Source organism: Balaenoptera borealis (assembly GCF_965194805.1).
Source record: "Balaenoptera borealis genome assembly, chromosome: 2".
Lineage (NCBI taxonomy): Eukaryota > Metazoa > Chordata > Mammalia > Artiodactyla > Balaenopteridae > Balaenoptera > Balaenoptera borealis.
In genome coordinates, this window is record NC_138867.1 from 76,067,548 (window position 1) to 76,092,577 (window position 25,030).

At 34.2% G+C, this 25,030-nt stretch overlaps 1 protein-coding gene and 1 pseudogene across 6 annotated transcripts in view; both read right to left on the reverse strand.

Moving 5' to 3' along the window:
- LOC309621075 (coiled-coil domain-containing protein 6 pseudogene) overlaps positions 1–17,390 on the reverse strand; it is a 165,277-nt pseudogene extending 147,887 nt beyond the window's left edge. Inside the window, exon 1 of the transcript XR_014249929.1 lies at positions 3,574–17,390. The product of XR_014249929.1 is annotated as a coiled-coil domain-containing protein 6 pseudogene (transcript). The remainder of the gene's footprint in view (positions 1–3,573) is intronic.
- LOC309622492 (uncharacterized protein) overlaps positions 1–25,030 on the reverse strand; it is a 639,059-nt gene that overhangs the window by 275,692 nt on the left and 338,337 nt on the right. The gene's annotated exons all lie outside the window — the stretch shown is intronic.

The window sequence follows — 25,030 nt, forward strand, 5'->3', positions numbered from 1 at the left end:
AAAAGGGAAGCACTTGTAACTACTCAACCAATGTCCATAGAAAAGTTTTCTACATCTTGAATATTTATCATGGAACAAAGTTCAATACTTTTAGATAAGGAAATTAGAGATGTGTGTTTTAAAACTATTTTTAAGAATGATAACTTGAAAGTAGTAAGTACTTGAATTATTATTTTCAGTGTTTTGTGAGGAAACATTGTGAGGAGCAACCACAGAATGGGTTGAGGACAGAATAGAAGATGAGGTCAAGGAAACATCAAGTATAGTAGATTTTGTGGAATTTGCTATAAAGACTAGCAGATAGGCAAGTTGGAATCAAGGGAGGGTTGTGTTTTATTGCTTTGGTTTCATTTTAAGTTGAGAAATATTGTGAGATGTGTCTGTGAACTAAAGAAAAACAATTCAGTAGCAAGGGAAAATTTGATGATACAGATGAGAGAGAATAATTTCAACAGCAAAACCTTTCAAGGCAAATGGAACGAAATTTGTTGCACAATATATTGTGATAGGAGGGAAGGCAGATTTTATGGAAACATGTATGTGTGGGTTATTAACTTTGTTGGTGGGAAGATGAAGTAATTCTAATCTGATGACTTCTGTTATTTTGGTTGTTCCTTTATAATGAAACTGCAAAGTCTTTTCACAAGTATACTTTATAAAATATTTGCTTTAAAGCTTTATAATGTATGGAAAAAGGTATTCCCATTGCAGATTTTATATCATGTTTATCTTGATGCTAGTGGGTTTTATTCCTTGTTTTTAAAATTATGTGAAGATATTTTGCTGGGTGGTATAATGGCTGAAGATTCAAATAATGAGTTGTAAAATAAAATTTGAGAAAAAAAAGAATGATAACTTGAAAGTATTAAGTACTTGAATTATTATTTTCAATGTTTTAAATGATTTTAGTTTGTCATACATTTTACATTATTTCTCTCCTTTAGTTTTATCTATTAATTATCTATGGCAAATATTTTACATTTCATTGAAATATCTAATCTTGTTACAATGTATTGGTGAATAATATTTGCATTTATTATTCGTTGTCTTTTATAGAATAGTTCTGAAACTTATAGTATAACCCTAACACATAAAAATGTTGCACTGATTATTTTGTTCAGTCATTAATCTTAGAAACATGTAAATAATTTGTTATTAAAAACAAAGAATAATTTATGATTTCAGCAATCCCAAGAATTCTTAGGAATTCCAATTTCTTTTTCCTAAATCCTGAAGACTAGTTTCTATTGGAAATTAGAAACACTAGGCTTGGGTGAGTTCCAGACTTTGTTTGTGACCTTGTCACATTCTTTAAGGTAAAACATGACTCAAAATTGTTGTTAGTCAAACAAGGCCAGAGGCTGTGTACGATGACCATGGTTGATTCTTTCTACTTTGTAGTTATAAGGCTTTGAGTGAACAATTTAGAGTTTAAATCTGCTTTAAGGCAATTTTCATCAGTTATCTTTGCAAATAACTGGTGTTCTGTTTGATGTGACTTGACAAAACATTTCAACTTAATGATAGCAATGAGTATCTGTAACTATGATACTTGGTTTTCAAGTTACAGATAATCTAATGTAATTCAAAGTTGGGTTACACTTGATATGCACAAATGTACACTAAATTCATACAATTATTCACACAGGTTTGAAATCCACTTCACATAGAAAATAAATTATATTAGGCGTTTAAAATTCCTCACTAAGTGTTTCCAGCTCCTTTGCTTTAAGGAACTGACTGCAAAAGATGCATATTCCACCAAATAGAAATGATATGCTATTATCTTAGAAATTTTAAACCTCCCCAAAAGTGTATTTCAATCAAACAGTGTAATGGAGTAACCAATCATTTAACTTTGCTGATAGACTATTTTATAGTATATTTATAGTTGTTAACTTAATATGTAGTTTTTAACTGTTTATAATTATGTCCACTTTATACTTCACAGAATCAGTCTATGATCAGACTTTTTTCTTGCATCACAAAATTTTACATAATGTCTCTGGGACAATTTTAATGATGATCTAATAATTTTATGAGAGAGTTAAGACTACTTAATGATTTTGAGAAAATTAAGATAATTTTCCTGGCTTATATTTCTTATTATAAGTTCTCCTATAGCAAAACATGTCTTTGGGTTTGAATAAAATAATGTATATTAAAGTTCTTCAGGATTTGTAAAGTTTACACTACAATAAATATGCTGGTACTACTATTACTTTTCAAGTCTGAATGTGTTCTTCTGGTGTCAAGACATGGATTCTTTGGCATTTCAACTTGAAATTTGAGATGTCATTCTATTCCTGGCTCAAAACATACCTGTAGCCCCCCTGCCTCAGATAAATAAATAATAAATAAATAAATAAATAAATAAATAAATAAATAAAAAGACAAAAAACTCCAAAGCTAGTTTTGTTGTTTTTAGTTTAAATTTTTTTAAAAACATTTCCTAGAGATTACATGGCTCATTCCAAAAGGTATAGGTACTGTCTTTGGACATGTACACTCTAAAATGCATAGGATTGAGCATGGTCAGAAAGTTCTATTCTGGATTCTATGATATTAATGGGCATTGGTTACTTTATCTATACAAAAGGAAAAAGGTGTCTGTCTAATATCATTGGACAAACATTGTGAATGTAAATGGTCTTTAAGTAATTTGACTTTAAGAGGATATCTTTTTTTAAGTTTATTCTAAATAATCATTTCTGTTTAAATCTAAGTAATGATTCAAAGTACACTTCTATATAGAAAAAGGATCAGTGAGTAGTTCCCCTGTAAATGTGGAACACATGTCTTACCAAACTATGCTTGTCTATGTCCTAGTTGGGATATTCCAGATACCACAGGCTGAAATTTTACAACAAATCTTATCATCACATGTGTAATACTGCTCACATCAATTCAGAAATAGTCTTAGAACAAACCACTGAGTACTAAGTCAGCTATGGTTCTTAGCACAAACTCAAAATATCCACTCCATATGGTTTTTTCCTCAGGTCTACCCTCCATATTTCATGGTCTTTATTTATCCTCCTCCCCGTTTACCTCAGATCTGTAGATATATTTTGGGTGGCCTTATAGTGCTTTTAGATTCTAATAGGGGTCAACCAGCAGATGGAAGAGAACTATTCAAACAAAAAACATTTTCTCTAAACCAAGAGTTGGCAAATTATGGCCTGTATGCCCAATTTAATTCACCACCTGTTTTTATAAAATTTTATTAAAATACAGTCATGTCTACTCACTTACACATTGTCTATGATTGCTTTAGAGATTGTATAACCCATGTAGCCTAAAATATTTCCTCTCTGGCCCTTTACACAACAAGTTTGAAAGTCTCTGTTTAAACCAATATTCTTAAATGTAATCAGAATGAAGGGTTAAATAGAGGCAATTGGTGGGCTCCACCCACAGAGTATGATTTGGTAGAACTGGGACTAAGTTCAAGAAGTTGTATTTCTAATATGTTCCCAGGTGATGCTGATACTGTTGGTTAGAGGAACACAGTTTAGAACCGCTGTTCTAAAGTGTGGAGGTACGTTCCTCTTTTTATTTATTTTTTTAAACATCTTTATTGGAGTATAATTGCTTTACAATGGTGTGTTAGTTTCTGCTGTATAACAGAGTGAATCAGATATACATATGCGTATATCCCCATATCCCCTCCCTCTTGCATCTCCCTCCCACCCTCCCTAATCCACCCCTCTAGGTGGACACAAGGCACGGAGCTGATCTCCCTGTGCTATGTGGCTGCTTCCCACTAGCTATCTATTTTACATTTGGTAGTGTATATATGTCCATGCCGCTCTCTCACTTCGTCTACGCTCCTTTTTTTAAGAAGCTGTTCAGATGTGCTATAATTTTAAAGAGCAGATGGATATTGGTGTTCTTCAAATAGCATTTACCTTCCATTCAAGTCTGGAAAAATAGCACTCTAAGAGAAACAACTAAAAGTAACTTCCCTTCTTAGAAACTTTAAATGTTACCCTTAAGAATTAACATGTTCTCCATTAAATGACTCTCATGCTTTTTTAAACCTCATACTCAATTCACAATAAATGCAATACCATACCTCAGACACAATTTGAAAATTTATATTATGATAATACATATTTTACCATTAAACCCTTAGAGGTAAATTTGTATCCATTATATGCATGGATAAGAAAAAATACAACTTACCATACTGGAGGTTAGTGACTTCTCTAATACTTTAACTGAGGACTTTTAATTCAGGACTCTTTTCCATGAGATTGTTCTGCCTATCAAAACAAACTACCTAATTTCTTAAAAGACTTAAAAGACAAAATTGGGCCACCATTGTTAAAATTACTACATGTAGTTAAACAGAGCTGGGCATTTGAACTTTCACTGCTAAAGATGCTAGTATTTGAGTCTATAGTAAACAATTCCTCACGCAGAAAAAGAAGTAAAAATGTGAATTTGTGGTGACTGTGGTCAATGAAAATGTGGTTTCCTACATTATGATTTACAGTTGGGACCAATAGTTAGTATGATGATAGAAGCATCCTTTTGCTGGATATTAACCAAGTGTCATTAGGCAAAAGCAATTGTGGAAGTAGTGGTAAGATGCTCACCTTGGTTAATGATTTGGGAAAAAATCTCTGGAGATTTAAAAGTAGGTGCTGTATATCCATTTCTTTTATTGACTTTGATGCACTGTTGGAAATTGAAACCACTTCAGATGAATAAAAACCAGTCTATTACAGTGGGATGGGGAAAAAAGGCTTGGGTGAGATTAATATTTAAAGTACTCACAGCTGGTAAGTAGATTAAACTACAGTAGTAGTAGACTGGTCTCAGCAGCTTTCTTTATTTCATTTTTAGGTTACAAATGTTGGCCTTTATGAGAATATCTTAAGGTAATAGTCCTGGAATAAAATTATATGATGGATTTTCACATTAATATCTTTCGATTCTCACAGATTTGTTAAGGGATCATTTTAATAGTGGAGATTTTCTATCTTGTGATATCTACTAAGGAAGAATATATAAAGATAAGATAAAATTACGTAATTTTTCTGAGCTTTACTTTGTAATGAACTAAAGAATTACACAAACAGCTCAGAGGAATAAATTATATACATACTAAAATTTTCTGTTTCATTTGTATTATTTTTAGGGAAACACAAATTAAGAGAATTGGTTAGATCGGTTCATTCCTATTAGTATTTTTTTTTTTTTTTTGCTTTGAGTACAAGGTAAAATACACACTTTTAGACTAATCCACTTAGTCTTGAAATATGAGTAAGGCATTGGAAAGTATCTTGAACAAGTAGTCAGAAAATCCATGTTTTCTTAGTTTTGCCATTGAGCAAATAAGTGACCTTAGAAATTTACTGCATTTCTTTTGGACCAAATCCACTCAACTTAAAATGTATTTTATTATTTGATATCTAGTTTCCTTCTGAAACAAAATCCCATGATTATATGTGATATGCTTCCATAACCAAGTTAAATCTCTATGTGTTGAGATTATATTTGTAGTGATTTTCTAAATCATCTATTGTAAATATCAGGCAACAGTTAACTTTCTACAGAATGTAATCACAATTTTGCCACCAACTCCCTAAAGTTAATTTTACATCACCAGCTGGTGATTTTCAGGTAGAATTAGAACTGTGGACCAGACAGTCCAGAAAGATATATACATACAAATATATACTTGAACATCTGTAAAGGTACATCGCAGAGATGTATAAAGCCTCTAAGATAATGGAGAAGAGCAGTAGTTACTTCCTGCCTCACATGATTCTAAAATTTACCATGGAGCATTTAGAAACTGATGACATGTCGATGCTGCCTGAGGTTCCTTTAGCAGCTAAGGGGTAGCCTTAGTCCTAGGGGTAATCATTTTGTAAGCTTGAACTACAACTATATAATCATAACTATTATGAAATATATCAATTACTTTTTTCTTCTAAAACCTATAAGCAAATTATTTTCTTTTGGCTTTCAGTGAATAAATATTACAAACATAATGAATATATTACAAACATATGACTTTAAAAAGTTATGCAAAGTATAGAAAATGATTTAATTTTTTCTTCATTATTTCTATATTACTCATTTAGAGTCTCTAAAATTGATTAGAAAACTTCTGTTCTATTTTTCAGGTTTCAAACATAACTCAAAGGTAGGCTGTCTGTATTCCCTGAAATATTCTATCTAGCTTTGTAGAATATATAAATATTAGAAGTCTCCATATCATGTCAGAGGAAGAAAACAAGTGTCCACATAGCTAGAGAGATTTATATTTAGTATCATGCCTATGTAATAATTTTTTAAGCTTTTTGACATTTTTCAAACTTACGAGTATTTTTCGCTACCTTGAGGTTTCCCATCCCACTCCCCACTCCCCAAACTGTAGCTAAAGAAAATGGCCTTCAAAATGAAAACTAGTATTTTGCTCTGACCAAGGCATAGAACCCTAAGAAGAATTCACTGGTAAAATACTATGTCACAAGTCTCTATTTTAGCAAAAAGATAGAGATGGTTTGACACTGAGACCAAAATATAAAGTCTGGTAAAGCACATTCTTCAAAGAAATACTGAGCCGGGAAAGGAATTCACTTGGGAATGTGCTTCAAACACATCACCAACTGAATCTGGTGATCGTATACCAAACCCCTCCTCTGCTGTGAAAAATCACTTGAAGTTGATCATGGTCAGTTGTTTAGAAATGTTCCCTTAATTCCTGAGTTGTCCCTGGGAATTTACTCTTGAAGAGATCACTTATTCTATTGACCTGATCTTAGGCTTTCCATGCTATATTTAATCCAAAGATATATGTTTTACCCTAATTTACCTATTATAATACAGGCAGCATGAAATTTTCCTGGTCCTTCACCTGAATGTGGGCCTAATGTCAGAAAGAAAAAGTACTTTGTGAGTTTTTTCTGTTTTCTTTTGTAATGTGTACCTCATTCGGCACACGTAGAGAGAATTCATTCTTCATTTCTCCATTTGGGGACTTGAAAAATCAGGATTATGCTTTGTCTCCTTGCTCCTTTGTTTCCTGCAATTCTGAAGCACCTCTAGAAGAAAACTGGGTCGCTTGTTAGATTGAGTTGAAGAGCCTTAGGGATGCATTTTTCAAGGAAGTCTATTGGGTCTGCCTCTGCCCCTTCAGGCAGTCCAGTAATTCTGACATTCTAGTTCAAGATAATGTCTTAAAACTACTATCCCTCTTCTGGCACTGTATAGTTCTCATGTTTGAACTGTTACTTTACCATTAGATTGAGTTTAAGTGTCTGGGAGTGTCAGTTAAGGTTCTTTATTTTTTGTTTTAGAGTCAAGGTTTACTGCTGGTTAATTTTAATTTAAAAAAGGAAACAAATACCAAAATAAAAAGTCAGCCTATTGGTCACAGATGTAGTATGTAATAGATTGGTTCTTTTCTAGAGAAGCTTCCTTGAAAATGTTAGACAAAAGTGTGTTTCTGTCCTTGCCACTTACTCTTACCTCCCATATTTTGAGATCCTTTCTGTACCAAATACTTTTCTTGATGTTTGGTGTTTCTAGAAACTTTTCTACAGAATAAATTATACCTATGCATTTGGCATAAGCCTTTCAAGTGCCATGATTCCATAGAAATATTTAGGGCAGCATTAATGGGCTATCACTGATACATCCTTTAGTTGGCTCCACGCTGTCTCCTCCTTCACCCCTATTTGCAATTTTTAGATACATGGTCCTAGAGGTCAAGTTAACCAAGCATAAGAATTTGCTCTACTACCTTTTCTTAAAGAATGAATGATAATCATCTATTTTGACTTATATGGAATTTTTGCGTTAATCAATCTATTTCAAAATAAGGTTATTTTACCTGACAATATAAATGTACTTTAATTACCTGAACAGAATTATAGCTCAGATCTTTGAATCACTGTGGTTTAGGACATCACTTCACAGCCAAACAGAAACATGTTCCCAATCACTGAACTTGAATTATTGTTATGTAGCTTGAGGCTTGTATTAAAATCACTGAATAATTGCAATCATATTATTATAATCAAGTACAGGAACAGTAATTACAGGTTACAGTCACTTTAAGCTGCCCTGGAAGTCCTATATTCTGAGCATATGCATATTAAAAGTTTATGTTAGTGATAAAATTAATGAACAGGATTGTAAGCACTTGTCAGTAGGAAAGATGTCACATATCTTACCATATAGGGAGTTATGTTTTCACATTAAGGAAAACTGTGTGCCTAACATTATTTCTTTTCTCTCATAAGTTAGATTATAAAAAATAAAAACTAAATTTCACAAGCTAATAATGGTTATTTTAGTACCTGACTTTAATAAATTTACCACATTTTCTTATGATGATTAATATTTGGGATTTTATTATTCATTTATGGGTTTAAAAAACAAAGAAAACTATGTAAATTTGTATGTATTTTGTGTTCCCCAATGAACTGTAATTGTACAAATCCTTGATAAAAGGCAAAGTTAAAAAAATATTCCTTGAGATCAAAACCAGGAAAGAAAAAGTCAAAGAAAAAAATGCAATCTTTTTCAAATGATATGATCTTGTTTTGAAGAGACATAAAATGGAAAGGTATTTGATATTTGCTGATGTAGAGTATTAAAGAGACGTAACCATCTTGTGTTAATATTCTGATTAAAAGACCAACCCTATTTAAACTTTAATAATCTTGTTCTTTTATTCAAACGATGAATATGGCATACGAGATAGGAACTGTATTTTGATAGTCGGGGTCTAAAATTAGAACCTGACGCTGAAAGCAGTGTAGAGTCCTAGGGGTCCAGTCATGGGGAAATGGCTTCTACACACATGTGCTAACCACCGAATCATATTATTACACTTTCTGATTCACAGTGACAATGGGGACAGGAGTGAACATACGACCATAGAAATAAGTAGAAAATATATAGCTGTGATTGGGAAGGGAAGTCAGAAGGGAAAGATGTGAAAAGGTTAAGTGTGTAGGTGACTTCCAGGGAATTTCACTCCAGTTCCTCATCTCACTCATCACCAAATGAGCATCAAGATGAAATGACACTCTGTATGGACAAGATAGGCCCGCAGACGAGGAGATGAATCCTGTGCCAGTTTCATAGGCTTTCTACACCCACCATGACAGACAACATAAGCCAGATAAAAGGCCAACCAAACACCCAGATGCTGTTGCTGGAAAATTACATACTGGAGCTCAGCATCTGGGTCTCACAGCTGCCAAGTTCACCCCATAGGTGCCCATGGTGCTTGGCTCAGATATTGGGCCAGATAGAAAGGGGTGGGCACCATGGAACACGCCAATCACCACAGTGAACAAGAAGACAGTAGAAAGCCAAGTGTGTAATAAAAGAGCATGAAGCTACCAATATGGTTTCAAAAGCACAAAACGATACTTCAGCATCCTAGACATAATGTTGACAGCAGGTTTTTCCTCTTTGGTGTAGAGATATGATTTAAGGGGCATTAATGTTGGGCCTGGGGTTACACTCTCTTACTGAGTGAAGGATGTCAGTAATAAAAGAAATTATAATCATAATTACCTTATGGATTACAATGCCCTACACCTTTACATCTAGTTAAAAATCCCTAGGAGGATAGCTAAGCATAATGAGGAGAGCCATTTGGTGTAAGACCTATATCAATAGGGTAAAAATATACCAAATCAATATACAAAACAGCATGTAAATTCCAAGATGGCAACAGATGGTAATGAGTGAGCATTACAGACTCCACTGGTTTCACCTCAGGATTCTAAACCACATCAATTTATAGCAAACATGCACCTCACAATAGATTGTGTTCTTAGGAATCTGCAGCAATATAGCTCTGATGAGATGTTATGATGGGAATCTTGTGCCCAGGCTTATGAAGTTTGGTATGTAGATTTCAATTAATAAAGTAAATGAGTATTTTTCCAATCAGTGTGTTTCATTTCATGTGGTTTATTTTCCTTCTAATTCAGTGCTTTGTTTTCTAGATTCAGAAATATCTTAGACATATTTTATACATGTCTTTATTTTTAGATTGTTTTTGGCTAAAAAGGTATTTTCTGACTCATTAATAAGTGAGTACAATAGGGCATAATGTCATCACATTTTTTAAGAATACCTTATTTAAGGAACTAAGCTGTTATTAGTCAAAAATATTGATACTGAAGTAGTAATAGTATATTTGACTCTGCATATAACTAGAGAAAAATGGATTCATTAAACTTCTTATCAAAATGGTTATTTTTGCATATAATTGTTGACATGCAATCCTCTGAAATTTCATTTCTTAAATAACTATGTGGCTCTCCACTTCTATTTATTTTAATGTATTATATTTAAATGATTGCTTTTTAACACAATGTCTCTGAGTTTTTTAAAAAAAATTTATATGTGTATATACATAAATGAGTGAAGTATAAATATGGCTTAAAACATATGCTATCCTACTTTAGTCAGTAATTATGTTTTTCCATAATACTAGTATTATAATTGTAATTTAAATAATGTTGATAAAATAAAACTCTTCTTATGTGAAACCACAGCTTATACTCCTTTATAATTGCCAGCTTAGGCCAGTTGTACTCTGCAAGGGAAAGGATTACAAACTCAGTTTTCACCATTGTATCGCAATAGCCTAGTACCATATCATGCACCTGACACACAGTAGGAGCACCATAACTGTTTGATGAATGAATATGTCAATGACTCTTTTATTAAGGATAAGCACAGTTTTTATGTATATAGTTATATATTGAAAATGTATTCCCCAAGAGAGGCTGTTCTCAAACATTTCATACTAGGACTCATTTATATTGTTAAAAAATATTGAGACTTGCAAAGAGCTTTTGTGTAGATAGGTTATTTCTATCCATGTCGATCAAGGTTATTTCTATCAATGTCTATCAATGCCTATCTGTATTAGAAATTAAAACTGACAAATTTTTGAAAATATTTTAAAATAATAAACTCATTAAAGAGTAACAAAATATGTTTTATAGAAATAATTATATTTTCCAAAAGAATTAATAGTGAGAAGAGTGAAATCCCTTTGTACTTTTGCAAATCTTTTTAATGTCTGGCTTACAGAAGATAGGAAAATTTATCTGCTTCAGCATCCAACCTATTGCAATGTTACTTTAAATAAAGTATATGAAAAAAATCTGGCCTCACATAGATATACAATTGGAAAAGAGGACCTTGTGAGCCCTCTGAAAGGGTCTGAGAGACCCTCACAGTTCCTCAAACCACACTTTGAAGATCATTGCCCTTGAGAATCTGCATTCAGATCTCACCAAAATTGATTTAGCCACATTTCATTCTGTGTTAATGGAATCAAAACTTATAGATAAGGAACTGAAAAGTATTTTGTAAGAGTTCTAATAATTAAATGTTCGCAACATAAACTTACAGACTTAATGAGAAATCGTACTATAAAACTTAGAGATGTCTTTAAATAATTATATAAGCTGATATTAAAAATAGTACATGGTAATGAGTAGCAGCTATTCTAGGTCTTTGGAGAACCAAACATAAACTATTATCTTCTTTACTGTTACTATCTCCAGATATCTATCTATGTATCTATCTATGGATAGAGTGATTTTAGATACCTTCGAGGCTCTATTAGTTGGAAAATTTCCTCAAATTTTTAACAATATCACTATGTTTTTAATTTAAATGATCTCATAATTCTCCTGTTCAGAAATATACACAACCTGAAACTAACACAACATGGTTGATCAAATATACTCCAATATAAAATAAAAATTTGAAAAAAGAAATATACACAAAGAAAGTTTAGCAAGCAGGCTAGACATGTCAAAACAATATATATGCATCTCAATATAAAGTTGAAAAAGTAGACTATAATTACTTTCACCAAAAACACTTATTTTTAGAAATTTACTATGTACCCTAATTATGTGTGTATTTTCTCATATATAAATATGGTACCGAAGATCAATTATGATGTTATGCATAATTTCATAATAATTCATTTAAAAATTATTCATTGAGAATGTCTATGTGCCAGATACTATCAGGTTCTGGCGATAAGACAATAAAGAAGATGAAAGTACCAGGCTTTGTGAAAATTATTTTCTAGTGGAAGAAAAAGATAATAAATTATCAAATAATAAATAATAAAATGTCATCAAAATCAAATACCATTTTACACTCATTTGTTGGTAAAAATTACGAAGTCTTATGATACTATTAGAGATGTGGTAGGCTGAAAGAATATCTTAAATACAGCTGGTAGGAGTGTAAACTGGAAGACATTTTGGCTTTGCTTTGTAAAGTTAAACATAACCTAAGACCCAGTAATTCTATTTCTAGGTACATACTCAAGAGAAACTTTTGCACATTTGCACAAGGATATATATATATATATATATATATATATATATATATATACACACACACACACACATATATATACACACACATATATATATAAATGTGCAGAGAAATACTGTTAAGAATAGCAGAAAATTGGAACCTACTATAGACAGGAAAAAATTGGTAAATTTACACTGTGAATTATTACACAGTGTAGGAAAGAAACGAATATGGATACCTGTAACAACATGGCTAGCCTGTACTTGAGCATAGGAAGTGGGCCACAGAAGATTACATTCAGCATAAGGGCTTTCTTAAAAATTAGGAACAATTAAAAATTGTTGTTCAAGCATATATGTGTGTATGTATGTATTTAGGCAAGATAATGATAAACACAGAGTTTAGGATAGTGGCAAGGTGCCTCTGAGGAAAGCAGAAGGACTGAGAGAGAAAGAGCACATTAGTGGAAGTTGGTTTTAATGTTTTAGATCTAGGGGTTGGATGTTGGGTTCAAGGGCGTTCATTATATCCTGAATGAATGAATGAATAAAAATGAGGGCCATGCAAGGACCAAAGATGGCAATGTGTTAAAAATCAAGGATTATTGTTAATCTAATTTTGTGCTCCTGAAATTAATAATTAATGTGTGTGTGTGTGTGTGTGTGTGTGTGTGTGGGCATGAGACACATATACAATTTTTTTCAGGTTGTATTAAGTGATAAGTATAACAAAGAAAAATAAAATAGGATGCAGAGGTAGAAACCTATGAGGTATTTTTATATATTGGATATGCACATACATGTGAATGTTTGTATATATAAACACACATACAATTCACATAGTGGGACAGCTCTGTCATACAACACCATTCTCATGTTACTGAGTAAACAGCATGATGCTGAGTTGATGCTGCCATGTCTCACAGTGCAGTATTAGAAAGCGAAAATTGTGGACTTAGTAGTCAGATAAGTGTGGAACAAAGTTATCTATGTTTGCTTGGGTAGCCAGGACCAAAGTTTTCCTACTGGAATTGTGTTTTTGTACAACACTTGCATTTATTTTTAAGATCTTTGTAGTGAATAGTCCTGTGAAAAATTATGTCTTCTGTAAGGGCATTTTTGAGGCTGCTATTAAATTGTACCTTGTTTTCTTCATGGGAATCTCAAGTCAGGGGGGAACCAAATGATTTTAGGAAGAGAAATATTTCTCTGTTCTTGAGCAATTTGTGTTTTATCTTAGAGACATGGGGAACTATGCAGCTAAATTTGTGTTTTCAGTTTTCTTGTGTTCATTATTGAAATGCAGAGCTAACTTGGAACTATATCTGTAGCAAATATATAATCTCTCTTTGAATTAATTTTTAAACCACATTTCCATCTCATCTATTTGTATTTTTCTTTTTTACCCTCGCTTTTAAGGTACTCTACTTTATTCTGTTAAACCAAACTCATTTGATTCTAAAAATATAAATACTTGGAAAATAGCCAATAACTTTATCGGTTATTATGTCTGTAGCACAAAGCTATTTTGTCCTCCTTCCCTCCATGCAACCATTGTGCTAAAGAGACTCTTATTTCATGTGTATGTGTGTGGGGACGACCCCCCCCCCAAGAGGTGTGACTCAACCAATCAATTAAGGTAACTAAAAATAGGCTAAACAAAGGCTCAGTTTGATGTGAAAATTTATCATTTGTCTAGGAGTATATTTGCTCAATACAGACTGTCAATCTATATAGAAGGGGGAGAAAATTAACTGTAAATAAAGCCTCAGTTAATATAAACTGAGGAGCAGTTGTAGTCTTCTCAGTACTGAGAAACTAGTATATTCTACAGAATGTCTCCTCAGAATGGCTTACAAGTTGCAACTCTTTTCCCTACACATAATATAGAGACTTCTCAGAGATGACAGCAAAGTTTTTTTTTAATTAAATTTGTGATTTTCATATTTATGTTCTTTCCCTGAAACTGTAAAAATAATTTTCCTGACCTCACCCAGAAAACACATTCTCAATCTTCAGGTTTTCCTTCAAAAATTATAATAGCAATACTTTACATTTTAAGAACACCATTGTTTTCCTTTTTAGAGCTTTCTTCCAAAGAGCTCAAAGCATCGCAAAGTGCTCTCAAGAAAGTTATATTCACGTTTCCCTTCCTTTGATCCCTATGATGAAATGCAACCACCTCTCTGGTGAAATACAGCCACTGCTTATGACAGTGAATAACAATTCCATACAATTCACGAGAAATAACATACCCAATTAAAACTGTAAAGGGGGCTTAGAAAGACAGACTTTAATTAGCGAAGCTGGAATGTGGCCAAGCAAAAAAAAGTACCGTGAAAAGTGGTCATGACCTCATTTTAACACTGTCTTATTCAGAAGACCACATCTAGAGTAACCCACTGCATCAGGCTGACTTGGGGCACTGATTGATTCAGCCCTGAATAAATGGGAACAATGTCACATACTTAATCATCATCTGCATTTATCAAAGCGGTCAACGATTTTCCTAGACGAGCCTCCTCCATCAGTTAACGACCCTGTGCATGTCCATTCATGAGTCAAGGAATAACACTAGGCCTATCCCTCCCCTTTTATAACTATTTTTTGACAATATGGTGTTATCAAGTACCAAAAAACTACACAAATTTCTATATAATATTGTAAGATCAAAGACCAGTGGAATTTCAATGTGAACATTAGATATCCAAAGGCAACCATCCTTAATTCTAAAAATAACTTTTCTAGAAATGTCAGAAGCTAAATATCACCAGTTCTCAATCCAGTCACCCAGACTCATTAATTTCATGCCCACAGAATGTAGAGTAGCAGGGGATAAAAAAATAAAAACAATTAAAGAAAAGAAAGATTAGACTTATATTGCACCAATTCTTTTAAACATGGCTCAGTGATAATATTATTTGATTTAGAGAGGGTTTCCTAAGTTGATTTTTCTAAATTGGAAGTATATACTGGCACCTAATCTGTATTTAACATTCTGTATTGTTGGATTTTTGATATAATATCGGGTTTTATATTGTCCCAGAAATTGCTGTGGATGAACTCGTTTTCATATGTTTGTTTCTTGCATGCTTCCATGACAAGGATGTCAAGGGTAGACTTATAGAAAGCATTTCCAGCAGCTTTGTCCCCAACAATTACCTCTCTATTTCCCCATTCAACTCTCCCACCACAATGGAGGAGTGGGCTGGTGATATCCATGGTTGACATTGGTCTCCTCTGACCTAAATTTGTGACTATATTAAAGTATACACACTTCACCAACCAAAGCTTTTGTTTATGTAACGGAAAAGTGGCCCAAGATTTACATTTAAGTTTTATTCCTTAAAAAAAGTTTAAAGGCACCTGTAGCTTTCAAAAATCTCAAACTATATAGTCAACTGTTAAGAGAATTGACTTAATGGTTTCTATGTCTGTAGTAGAAAGCTGTTCTTTCCCCTTTCTTTCCAGCATTCCTTTCCTCTTCTGGTAACAGTACTGACTCCCCTGGGTTCAAGGGTTGCTAGTCTGTACAACACCACTCGCATCAAGGATTTATGCATGTGACCCAGTCTTGACCAATAACAATCTTTCTCCAGGGCCGCTTGCTATTTCCCTGTGGATAACACATTACAAGACTGTTGTCTTGGCATAGGTAAGCAGTCCTGGCTTCTGCCAACCAGTAGGCCTTCAAGGGGTGAAGAGATGTAAAGAGGAAGAGGCATAGACACAGGGAAGTCCTTGAATCTAGGCTATAATGAGGCCTTTTGCACTACAGTTTTCCATGTCTGGTTGCCAAGCTGATAGATTCTACTTTAGTATAATTTGAACTGGGTTTATATCATGTGAAGCCAAGAATACTGACCCCAAAATAAATTGTCTGTAAGCTATGAACAGTCACTGTGCTAGGACTGGGTATCCAGAGCTGTACTGCAGTGCAACGCTAAAGACATGTCATCACTGCCCTCATGGTGCTAACATACTTGCAAGGGAGGTAGGAGATGAACAGATAGTTAATGATAAAATATAACATGCTAATAAGAAAATGAACATGGATGATGGAAAACAGAAGAACATACTTAGATAAGATGGTCAAGGGGGCTCTCATTCCAAGGGTATTAGAACTAACATTTTACACAAAGTAACTTTAAAAATATGTTTCATTCAGATCCTTTTCAAGTGTAGTTTTAGTCTTTTAAAGTGTTTTTTGCTTTTACTGATAATTAACAATGGTGATACAACCAATGATAACTAACATTTATTGACTGTACCTATGGTTATCACTGGATGACTTTTCAATCTTTTATCCCATATAATCTTCAAAATTATTCTGTAAAGTGAAAATTATCATCATCACAATTTTACAGTTGAGGAAATGGAAGCATTCAGATATTAAATACTAACTAGTAATCAGAGGAGACAGTGCTCGATCTCCATAAATGTTAATTCAGAGCGGGCATCCTTCACCATGACCCTATTGACAATAAAGTTCAAGCACTGCAGGTATAAATAATGTATTGATAGAAAGAGAAAAATCCCTCTTCCCTTAGTATTATCTTTTCCACTGACATAAACATTCTTAAGCATCTGGTACATGCATTATTTTCCTGTACGTGTAAAACTATGCTCTTTAAGAGCCTATCATGGTATTATAATACATACCATATATTCTTAAGACATGCCTGCAATTTACTTTCTCCCAAAGGTGATATTTGAGATAGTTTTTTTATTTTTGAAAAGTTTATCCACCTTGGCTTCCCTGGTGGCGCAGTGGTTGAGAGTCTGCCTGCCAATGCAGGGGACACGGGTTCGGGCCCTGGTCTGGGAAGATCCCACATGCCGCGGAGCAACTAAGCCCGTGAGCCACAATTACTGAGCCTGCGCATCTGGAGCTTGTGCTCCGCAACAAGAGAGGCTGCGATAGTGAGAGGCCCGCGCACCGCGATGAAGAGTGGCCCCCGCTCGCCGCAACTAGAGAAAGCCCTCGCACAGAAACGAAGACCCAACACAGCCATAAATAAATAAATAAATAAATATATAGATAGATAGATAGATAGATAGATAGATAGATCCTCACATTTAAAAAAAAAAAAAGTTTATCCACCTTGAATTTTTTTCTATATTTGCACAAAATTGTATACAATCAGACCATTCTTTCTTTATACTAAAGGTTAACATACTTGAATTCTTATAGTGATAAGACTTTCTCCACAACCCAGTTTGCTCCTAACTAATCCTTTCTTAGCCAACTTTTGCCGATTACCTCAACATCAGGAGGCAAGTTGACCCAACAGCAACAACACTTTGGAATTAAGTAAAACTTTTCAACTAGGAAGATTTGCATCTTCGTTTATTCCCAGTCTTTCCTGATACTTCAATAATTAAGTGTGTGGAGGTACATCTACCTCCAACCTCTTAGACTGCATGAAAGAAGAGAGTAAACAGAAACCATAACTATTTATGGAGTCCCCACAGTGTGCCACTCACACATGCGGGGCCCCAGAGACTCAATGGCAGATAAGGTCAATGGGTTTCAAGCCTCAAGGAACACTCCATACAAAGACAAAAGAGCACCATCTTCCTACGATTTTTGTTATTTTGCCTGTTGTAATTACTAAAATTCAGGAAAAGAGGACAGTGTCACTACTCTTTCCCCCTCTGTCTTCTCATGACTGGGACTAAAGCTACTGGCAAAATATTTTTAAACAATGAGTTAGGAGAATGAGTTTTCCTTAGTTACACTTAAATCCAAAGAGCCCTTCCTGTGTCAGTAATGAGTTCGATTTGGGGGGAACAGTGTTTCATCTTTGGTGGCTGAACCAAGTGCTCTTGGAAATTTGCTGGACTGGATGTCGTTAAGTACAAAATTCATTGCAAGACTCTCAAGGTTGCAATTAAAGCAATGCGGAGCCTTGGACTGCCAGAAACAGAGACAATTCACGAAAGTCTTTAAGATGAGCACATTGTGCCAACCAAAGAGGAATCTTCAGTATTGCTTTCCCCACAGTCTCAAATCATTTTAGGCTTCAAGATTATAATTGTTACTCAGCTTGTGAGATGCAGCCTGTAAGCTTGAAAAAAAAAAAAAAAAAAAAAACTGTCAGTGACTATTTCCATTGCTCTCACCACGACTATTTGAAATCTTCACAGGTATGAGGTCTCTTCTCAGATTATTTTTCCCATAAACTCTCTGGACCCACTTATTTCATTTTTAAAGACAAGGTAACAAGGAACACATCACATCATATCTATATTGTCACATGCAGCTTCTTTGATAAAACCACATCAGAAGGAAAAACTGTCCCCACAAATGCATCCATGGTTTCAGGGGCATCTTGTAGTACCTCAAAGTTTCATGATATGAGCTGAGTTTTTCAGTTGGTCCAGACCTTACCATTTAAATACTCCCTTATCTATTTTAGTGTTTTATTAAACTCTTACTATGTACCAGGCAAGGGTATGTATACTATCTCTTTTCAGCCTCACAGTGAGCATGAGGTAAGCAGTATTATCTTCTTTTTTGCAGATGAGAAAAGAAAACCTTAGCAGGATGACCTTAGCTACAAGGATACACAGTTATTATACGGGAGAACGACGAAGTCCCGAGTCCATATGTAATCCAAGGTGCCACCACCTACCTATTAAAAGACATATAGATTCGCACTCAAAAAGGAAGCATGTTGCCTACTTGAATGTGTCTACAGAAAAACAAAATCTCTCCAAAGATCTTACATGTTTCATTTTTAAGTTCATGGGCAAGTAGAGGTTTATTGCTACTTACATATCCCAATTAAATGAAACTGAAATTTTAAATACATGATCACTATCACTTGATCAAGTGCTCATCAGTGAGAAGAACAGAGCAGAACTGAAAACATCTGTATTCTAAATGCATGTCCGCCACTAGTCACTTCTGTGACCATGGGCTTCAGTGCCTCCAGGTGTAAGATGAGGCAGTGGGCAGGAATTTGGGTTGCAAAGACCCTTCCCAAACCTAAATATAGAATTTTAAATCAGATTACTTTAATCTCATACAACTGGACAGTCTATCAGTGCTGTTTCTAAATCTGCAGATAGCAGCAGTAAGAGAGTAATGCTGTAGGGAATTAAGTTGTATCCACTCATACGTTCTATGAGTTTATGGACCCATATTAGAGAACAAGATTATTGCATATATTAGAGTTGGTTTCTATAAACAAGTAAAATCAGGGCAATAGGATTTGGAAACAACCTCTGATTCCATTTCTTTTGGCTTCCTGATTTTTAGGTTTGTTTACTATGTACCAAACACAACTTAAAATTAAAGTAATAATTTAGAAGTTATTGCTTTAAGGCAAAGGAAGAAAAGGGTCTCTGCAGGGAAGTGTTTCCCTAGAGTCTTCCTAATACTGATTAACACTAGTTTTTGAAATGTTAATTAGTTTTGAGCTTAACAGCTAGTCATTGTCTAAAAGGGCATGGAGCAAAACTTTTTCAAAGTTTGGACCAGGGAGTATTTAACTCCTTAACGCCAAAGACTGGCCATTTACTCCATTGCTGCCCACTGAACCATGAGAATGCCAGGGCTGATTAGCTGTGGTGATTAGCAGACTGACATTAGGACTAGAATCACTTGTCATTTGCTTACATTGATAAAAGTTAGATGTTTTTTAGGCATTCTATCAGTGCAATGTATTCCATTTAGTAGTATTATGGAATGCATATTTTAAAAACTTATCAACTATGAATAGGTTTGATACAATGTACACATTTTTAGAATAAGATCTAAAATTACTGTGCTGTATTTCTGTGATTGTGTTTGTCATTTAATTGGTATAATGGTAGAAAATAGAGCTTGTTGTTTTTTAGGCTGTATCTTAGAGACTATATTTATTATTCCTTCTATATCTGTGCCATCTTAATTTCACAGTTTCCTATTGCTTCTCAGTAGAGTAAAACACTCTTAAAAGAACATTCATTAAAATCTTCATAAACAGAAGAATTCTTATGGGGAAATATGGAATTATAGAAAACAGCTACAGTCTGAAGAAGACAATGGAAATTGGAAAAGCAGTAAGAAATATTTGCTTTACTCAGAAATGTTTGTCTATAAAGCAAAAATGTCTATAGGTCTAGGTGATCATATGTATAAATTCAATATTGTTTACTCCATTTTACTACTCAGGAACAGAGATTTGAGAAATCTGCCCAAAGTCTTAGAACTCAATGACAGAGCTTGTATTTGAAAATGTTCTTTCTACTACTATCATCTTCATTTTGTCTTCCTTTATTATTTCTTCATTATTACTTAAGCACAAATAGGTAGGGCTTTTTCTTCAACATTTAAATATAACTCAACTTCGTTAACTGTATTTGAGACAAGAATCTAGTCTTACACAGTGAAAACTCTACATGGAATGCAATATTATATTGTAGAAGATTCTACTTAAGAATTTACTTAAGCATTTAAACTATGAAAAGCTAGTAAAATGTTAAAAAATAAGCTGTGCTTGAGATTATAGTAAAGGACTGAAGGACAAATAAACCCAGGTGGAAAAAAATTGAGAACAGTCTTAATGCTGGGAAGGCACATGGTATAACCTAAGGACACAAGTAGGAGGAAATAAAGGAATGACCAGAGTAGATGATCATCTAATGACAGTGATATTTGTAAAAGACTATTCTGGATGTGGGTCTAGACTTTTCTCAAAAGCCGTGATGGGAGAGAACGAGGAAAACCAGAAGTCGGGCTGCGCAGGGAAAACTGAAGCAGAAGAGTAGGAATAAAAAGGAAAAAATGAATCTTAGAAATGTTGTAGGAAAAAAATCATCAAATTTATTTTTAACGATTGCCATCTTACGTAAGCACTCTTAATAATGTTGGCTTTTCTTTATTACCAAGTCACATGAGAGGGAATATTTTTTTAGATCACTGTCCTTAAGCTTTACTTTGGCACTATCGCCTCTTCCCCAGTTCCTCCACAGTCTTTTGAATTTATTTATGGTTCTTTCCTTCTGTAGCTATTGATATGCACTGTTCTTTATGGTACAATTCTGGGCTTGCGTTTTGGTCTACTTGTATTTTTCTCAGCCATATGTGATATTTGGGTAGATTTGTTAACATTCACTTTCATTCTTATAGCATTAATAAAGGTGCTGCAGAAACCGAACCAAGCATGAGACCTGGTCCATGGAGCCCAGCAGTATAGGTGGCACCCAAAAATTAAGAGACTTGCTGGACTGTAGTTAAACTCTTCTTCAGGAACTGCTCCAAGCCGAGAAGCTTAGAGAAAGAAAAAGAGTCAAATGACACTCCACAGAGCAACATGATTGTGTTACTTCAGCTTCTACAATCTTGTCAATGAATTTACAAATCACATTACTTATGTTTGTGGTAAGCTATGACTTATAACAAGTCTGCTATTAATGTCCAAACTTTTCAGCTGCAGTTGGAATGGAAAAACCATTACAATGACCAAGTTACTCAATTGTCTAACTAAACTATAACCAACCTGCACACCACATTAATAACAATTTTCTGAAGTGTCTTTTTAATTTACACCAAACATGTTCTTCTTTCACAGCAATTAAATCTATTAACTCACAGTTTGTTGAGTTTAAAATAACGTAAAGAACTAACGATATACTAGCAAATCTGTATAAGGGCATGAGTGTGAGTGTGTGTGTGTGTGTGTGTGTGTGTGTGTGTGTGTGTGTGAGTGAGAGTAGGGGGAGGGAAAGACAGTAATTATATGCATAATCGCATGATTATTTAAATAGTCCTTTGATTTTACAAAATCCTTTTTATAGAGTTCTCATTATTAAACAAACATTTCAAATAACTCTTTTTATCCTCAGATGGATAATTTTCTGATCATTCTTATATTTACTATTACTGGAACCAAGTATATATGTAGTGAGAAGACTTTGGCATCAAAGCTGAGTCTGAGCGAAGGCTCTGCTACTCATGTTTATGTGACCTTGGGCAAGTGACTTTGCGTCTCTCATCACCATCTGTAACACAAAGATAATAGCAGTGGATTCTATAAATGCAAGTGGGAGAAAAGCTCTGCATACAGAGGTATATGCTGTCTGCCTGGAATAAGGCTGCCCACTCTCTCCTAAGACAGTGACTTTCATCACCCAGAAAGTCACCAATCTGCTGTCCAACCTACTCTTCTCAATACCTCCAAAGCACATTTCCAGGATGAAGGTACATTTTCCAAGCTCATGAAGATTTGAATAAAGCCTCATATTAATTGAGAAATAACCAACACAGGGAACCAGAATATTCTTGGTTTAGACAGTATGCCCAGACAATTTCCTCTTATGGACAGATTTATATGATTACTTTCATAAGAATATTAGTTAATTTACAATGAAACTAACAGCCATAGATCCCAAGCAGAGGGGGCTAGATTATTCTCTTCATGTCTGCAGATATAAAGTGGAACAAAATAATCATTGGGAAATTCCTTTGTAAGTCTGGAATCAAAACAAAGGGGAACTAATTAGAGTGAGCAAGTGTTCTAGCATCATCATGATAAGAGAGCATGATAATGTATCCCATCTCTCAGTAGAGATGACTTTAATAATATTGGTAACTAACAATATAGAACACTTATGTGCTAAGCACTGTTAAAAGCATTTTATATGGATTAGCTCATTTAATATTTATAAGAACCCCCGTAAGAAGTTCTATTATTATCTCCATTTTATAGTGAAGAAACTGGCACAGACTGGTTAATTAACTTGCCTAGCATCACAAAGCAAAGAAGAATGAACTTGCCAGTGGGGCCTGAATTCTCACTATCTGTTGGTTAGAATGAGTTTATTTTCTGAAAAGTTTGGGAAGTGGGTCCTGCCAATCTTTGCCCATGATTCTCATTTTCAATATTCCCCCTGATATTCACTTCTCCTTCAAGTTCTCTACCAAAGTGGTATTCAGATTTATATCTGAGGGAAAAGAAAGCAGCAATCACACAAGTATCCAGGAAAAAGCACTTCAGGCAAGAAAGAATAGTAAGTATCAAGACACTGTGGGTGCATTAATCTATTTGATTCACAGCCAAACACTGCAGAACTGGGAACTTCTTTCCTGGTATAGCTCTACTTCGATCTCAGTATTTTACTATCAGAGGGAAATCATAATTATTTCATTTGGTTGCAGATTCAGGGTGGTTGCAGATATGAAGATAAGAGGCAATACCAGAAGTAGTTAAAATATCTATCTATCTATATATTATATAGGTGCTGCAATCAGACCCAGTTAGAATTCTGCCTCCACCACTTACTAGCTCTCTAAGTTTGAATTAAATTCTAATGACTCTAAAATTGAATTTCTCATGATAAAATGGAGAAAATATCAACCTCAGAGGACTATTGTGAAGATAAACTTAAATAATCTACATAAAGCCCTGAGTTTAACATCCGACATGTAGTCAGTGTTAACTATAGGGCAGTTTCTCCTTCTCCCTGTGCCAGATAACTAGCTCCCTCTCACTTTCTCAGGAACTTGCTCCTGCATCTTCAAACTTCCCTTTCCTACTGTGTCATCTCCATAGACATTCAGGAGCCTGAGCAGTTCTAAAGAGACAAAGAAACCATCCAGACCCTACATTAACCTCCAGCTACAACTTACCTCTTTGCTACACTTGAGGTAAGTTTTGAAAGGCATTATCTACTCACCTTGCCCTCCCTCCCCACCTTAAGTCTCCTACCCTCTCTATGCCAACTTGACATTTTGCACATGTACTGCTCCACTAACTCTGCTCTTGCTGAGGCCACAAAATGATTCTATGTTGCCTAAAAAAAATTCACTCTTTATTTGTTGTTGCCAGAACATTTTAACACCATTTGACATATCTAGGCATTGTCAACTTTCTTTCCTCACCCGTTCACCTCACTCATTCATTTCCATGACTTTATAGACCATCTGTATTCCAGTGTGTCCCAATGTTATGTTTGCAGCCAAAAGTTTCTCCTGAGCCTACACTCAAGTATCTGCCTACTTCTTAGCTAACCTGTTTTTAAATATAATCATGCCCTATGCTATAACTTTGACCCATCTCCCAAATTTGCTGCTCCTTTTTTATATCAGCAAATATCACCTTCATTTGTATCACCTGCCAAAGCCAGACACTTAAATCATTTTCTTTTTTCAAAAATCAGCTTTTGGTTTTGTTGACTTCCTCAATTCTCCTGTTTTCAATTTCATTGATTTCTCCTCTAATTTTGATTATTTCTGTCCTTCTGCTTGGTTCAGTCTTAGTTTTCTCTTCTTTCTCTAGTTTCTTAAGGAGGAAGCTAGGTTACTAGCTTAAGATCTTTTCTCTTTTATAGTATATGCATTTATTTTCCCTTAAAGGAAAGCTTTCAATGCATCCCACAAATTTAATGGAATGTTTTTATTTTCATGTGGTGTAAAATATTTTTCAATTTCTCTTGAGACATCTTTGATCCATCAGTTTAGAAATACGTTATTTACTTTCCATCTATTTGGGATTTCTCAATTATCTTTGTTAATTAATTTATTGTGTAATTCCATTATGGTCTGAGAATAAATATACGTTGCATGATTACCATTCTTTTAGGTTTGTTAAGGTATATTCTATGACCCAGAACATTCTTGGTGAACGTTCTGTGTAAATATAAGGAGAAAATGACTTCTGCTGTTGTTTGATAAAGAGGTCTAGAAATAAATGTCA